Consider the following 5,347-nt stretch of genomic DNA (forward strand, 5'->3'; position numbering starts at 1 on the left):
TTAGGATGGGTCATCCTAAATGTGCCTAGTCATCTTTTACCTCTCCACATATCACATCTATACATCTTTATAATTGTGACATAAGTCACGCATCTCATATCCATATGCATCTTTATAAGTGTGACACAAGTCACACCCGACTGGATGGACAAACCTTACGGCTGTACAATAACAATAACACATCTTGGCATCTTAAACACATAAACGTATATACCTTTAAGGCATTTAAGCCTCTCACATATAGCCTATTACATCCACGTAAGCATTAACTCGTTTAGAGACTTAACGGTAACAATGTGTTGACTTAACGACTGAAGTCAACCATTACACCAAAAAGTTTGTGTAACACCCAACCCTTTTTAACATTTATTTCTAATAAAACTTTATCAATTTTGACCATAACATTTATTATTATTTTTTTTAAATTTATTTATATACAAAAGATAACTACACCGACATTAGTCCAAACGTTACAAAAGATTAACATAATTACATATTCTTAAACACAACTTTTAAACTTTATTTTACAAACGTTCAAACAGGTACCCAGAGCTTGATTCAAAAGACATCACTACGGTCCCACATAACCAAAAGATATCATGCATTCAACATTTCGCATATCAGTCTACTCGAGCCTTTCCCCTGCTCGTTTCCCCACCTACAAAATGTCAACAACTAAAAAGTAAGCTTAATGGTTAGTGAGTTCTAATCTACAGGCATAATTATTTATGTGCTCCCAGCACTTCATGTGTCCCTGACACTTTATGTGCCCCCGGCACTTTATGTACCCTTGGTACTTTATGTGCTCCCAGCACTTTAGGTGGCCCCGCCACTTAATGTACTAGTACTTCAATTTCACGTGCCGCCGGCACTTATCATTTTTATGTGCCCCCGGCACTTACTATCTTTTATGTGCCCCCGGAACTTTTAATTATATTTGTAAAATATAACTCACCTTGCAACTGGTTATCCTGCTTAGCTATGATGATTCTACGTTCAATAGTACCTATTAGAATAATGCACATTTATTTTTCTTATAACTCCATCGACATTCATTACAATTGATAACCATTTTCACTTTCATATTTTGGTCATTCAAATTACAATTTCATTTGACGTATTCAAATTTCCATAATATTCAGTAACACATACAATACTAATTAAGAAAACAACATACATAAATGTACATTATCATCGGCACATAACTCATCTTTTTACTAAGCTATCAATTTTGTATAAAGTCTACATAAATTACATTTTGTTCCTTGTAGAGTTCGTTGGCTACTAACATACACACTTCCAATTTATGACCTCCTAAATTTATTAATTAAGTAGTAACAAGCAATGTATATAGATTTGAGCATATGGCCGTATCTTATCTGTATTTTGCTTCTTCCAATTTGAGTCCAACAAACCACCCTCAAAATTTAATTTATTATGTTATACTTAATATTTAGATTTAGATATAATTATTATAAAAACTAGTCATAATAGATACCAGGAAGATTACAAGGAAATATGACTAATTATTATCTGGGATTTCAACAAACAATAGATGGAATCATTAAACAATAACCAATATCATTGTTGTTACTACAACAACCCTTACTATTTATTATCAATAACAACTAACACTCATTCAAGATATCACAGAACTTATCATCTTTTTAATTATAAATCATTAAATTACTATCAATAATAACGGCTTAACACATATATGAATTCAGTTTTTTGCTTACCTTAATTTCAGTAATAGACTCTCTATTGGTAACCTTTCTTTTCCTGCCTCTATATAAAATCACGCGCACACATGCACTCACCCAACCTTCATTCTTGACTTCTCCACAATTTGAACAACTTAAGCTTTATTTATAAATTTCCAACAAAACTCCAGCCACAAGCAAATTATGTTCCAATCTCACCCATGCTTTATTTAGCTTAATATTATTTTTATTATGAGGAAATACTTATCAGGAAAGCTAACAAAAACAACTTCAAATAAAAAGAACCATATATATCATGTAAAGTCGGTTAAAACATGAGTCATGCAATTGATCACTTGAGACTTAGCCATCTGGCTTATTTAATTTAATTGTGGTGGACAGTTAATACAAGGTGCTAAAATGAAGGTTAATTTTTTTTATTTTTGTTAACTTTTAAAACACGTATAATGTACGTAGATTAGTATGTGAATTGTCTAGCAAAGTTTCATAATAACTTGTCAAATTTTGGATATATTGTACGACATGTATCTAAATAGAGCATTACCTATAAAATTTTTAGAACGTTACAGTTTGGGATGTGGCAATTACCTCCCCCTTAAGATACTCGTCCCAATCGTCATATATCATCCCATAGCGAAATCAAGATTAAACAATTCGTGAATCCAAACAGACCAGATTATGCGTCGCATGACGGTTCATGCGCCGCATATTATCGATGATCAGGATAAAATAATTTCCAACGAAATCTAGATGTTTTTCTTACACCCAAGCACAACTTTAATTCTTCACAACTCGAATGTAGCTTCACATCATATCATAGTGTTTATAGAATGGAAGAGCTTTATTGTTAAGGGTTCAATCAACCTTAGGGTTAACTCCTTTACTTGCTTCTGCTTCATCGTTCTTTATTTCATTTATACTTGTCTACTTTTCACGTGGTTATATATGATACCATTCAGTGGTTCCATCATTCTCATCTTCTCTTCATTCGGATCAACACAGACACAGTCTCACAAACACACACATGTCATGATACATTTACAATTATGTTCGCGACGAATTGTAACTATATCCTTTCAAACGTGTGCTCGGTAACCCTTCTATGCGTCACCTACTTATAATCCTTCAAGTATCCAGCATCAACTCTACTCTTCAAACTTCAATTCCATGTCTTTTAAACTAGTAGACTCAACAACATTGACTACTAATCACTTAATTTTATTTCATGTACATCATTAACATCAAAAACATTCAATCTGACTATCACTTGCATTATCATCACTAAAGTTGTAAGAACCATCGGATCATCACTTATTCCACGAATAGATAATCACCAAAAATACGAAGAAAGATTTGTCTTTGCGTCAAAATAAGCATAAATAAATAGGCATTTGAAAGAAGACTTCATACTTTTTCAATATGAAAAAAATGCAAAAGAAAAAGGTCGTCTTATTCAAAACCCCAACTATGACATCCCTTCTCTCCCACTTCACACCTCGGAACGTGCCGTTCTTATAAAGGCGCTTTGACATCTTCTTAACCCGAAACGGCTAAGGAGAGCAAAGGTTCCTTTTTTTGAGGGTACTCCCGGGAACAGATCCAGTGGAGACGGAATGGGGCCTGTAGCTCAGAGGATTAGAGCACGTGGCTATGAACCACGGTGTCGGGGGTTCGAATCCCTCCTCGCCCACAACCGGCCCAAAAGGGAAGGGCCCTTCCCTCCGGGGGGTAGGAAAATCATGATCGGGATAGCGGACCAAAAACTATGGAACTTGTGTGTGGGTCTTTTATCGAAATGGAATGGCCTTTTTATTTATTATTATCGTAAATGAGCGAAGCATTACGCATAGTATGCCCGCCCCCCATCAGCGTATTTTTTTGTTTTACGCGCCCGTAACTCTTCCTCAGCCAGGATGGGGCAGAATAGCAGAGCAAGTACAGGTATTAGTAGCATAACAAAAAAGCGTTCCTCATCATTAATATGTTTGCTCGCGGCAATTGTGGCCTCTCGGGAGAATCGATGACTGCATCTTTGATGTACTGCTAGTACTAGTACATCTGAGATTTACTCTTGACAAATAGGGGTACAATACATAGAAATCTCTTCAACTTCATTACTTTGTACTCCGGTTAACACAAGCATGGCCATACAAACACGCTCGCGTCGTGATACAATTGCAATTAAGTTCCGGACCATAATTGTAATTACATCCTTTCACAAGCGTGTTCGTTCCCACGTTTGTGTATCACCCTTTTTCATTCCTTTCACACGGTTTCCCGCACACTTACAACATCTCATTTCCTTTGTGGTCCTTGTCACTAACTCCATGGACTAGACAACATTGATAGAATACCATTTCACCTAATTCCCCACTTCCATTCACCTCAGCTACTTCACACATAATTTATATCACACAGTTATTAATTTCAGTTAGGGAAATGGCTTATTACCTCTGGGACCGTCTATCGTAGCAATAAGATAGTTTAGCGACGGAGAAGCGAGAAACGAGAGAACAAAGGCTAAAATACACATTCACATATCAATAACAGTCATCACATAGCCTTAATCCTACACTCTCACTCATCCCAAACCCGTCCTAAGGCTAAGTATACCTACTTAGGCCTAACTTGATCTTTATCGGTTTAAGTCCAATTCCTATGGCAAACCTATAGTCCTTGGCTCACTTAAACCATTTCTCTGATACCAACTTGTAACACCCGTCGTTTAAAAATATGGATTTCCAAAAACCTTCACCTAACGGCGTAAAAAAAACGGAAGTAAACTTTAAAAGTTCAAACAAGCAAAAACTGTTTAAGTTTATTCATTAAATGGTGTTACTAGCCATATCATCAAAATAAGTTCAAATGGAAATGCATCGGTTGCCCAACATTAAACAACCGACCACATTATCAATACAAGTCATTATTATCTAAACATAAAGCAAATGTCTAAAGCGAGCAGCCACTATGGGTAAACTACAGCCAGCTTCAAGATCATCTACCCATGCCTCACATCTTCTCACATCAACCTGCTCACTAATGTTGGACCTGAGGGAACAACACATTTTAAAAGAGCAATGTTAGCTAACGAATTAGCTAAGTAAGGTTTATAAAATGTTTGTCTATTTAAAACATTATATAAAAGTCATATTAAGTCGTTAAGGCACATATCATTAAACATATCATCTCACATACATATCATAGCATCAACATTTTTCATATTAGGATGGGTCATCCTAAATGTGCCTAGTCATCTTTTGCATCTCCACATATCACATCTAAACATCTTTATAATTGTGACATAAGTCACGCATCTCATATAACATATGCATCTTTATAAGTGTGACACAAGTCACACCCGACTGGATGGACAAACCTTACGATTGTACATCATTGTCGTTAAGGATTGGTAACCCAATCCCGGAGTAATCCGTATGTTCAATACAAGTGGGGCAGGTTAGAGCTTCCGTATTACTCTTCACATTTTTGACCATGTTGCAAGGAGCCACCCAAGCAACCACATTTACGCACTTAGCCGGGCAAGGGCAAGTACGGGTTAAGCTTAACACTTTCATCTTAAATTACGAGCTCGATTTCACATCTCATATAGTTTAGGTGTTCAT

The 5,347-nt window shown here is 35.9% G+C and overlaps 1 non-coding gene across 1 annotated transcript; it reads left to right on the plus strand.

Moving 5' to 3' along the window:
• The first annotated feature begins 3,340 nt into the window (after nucleotides 1-3,340).
• TRNAH-AUG lies at nucleotides 3,341-3,414 on the plus strand. Its single transcript has one exon. It is a non-coding gene; the product is annotated as a tRNA-His (tRNA).
• Nucleotides 3,415-5,347: the final 1,933 nt, after the last annotated feature.

Source organism: Erigeron canadensis, chromosome 1 (assembly GCF_010389155.1).
Source record: "Erigeron canadensis isolate Cc75 chromosome 1, C_canadensis_v1, whole genome shotgun sequence".
Classification (NCBI taxonomy): domain Eukaryota; kingdom Viridiplantae; phylum Streptophyta; class Magnoliopsida; order Asterales; family Asteraceae; genus Erigeron; species Erigeron canadensis.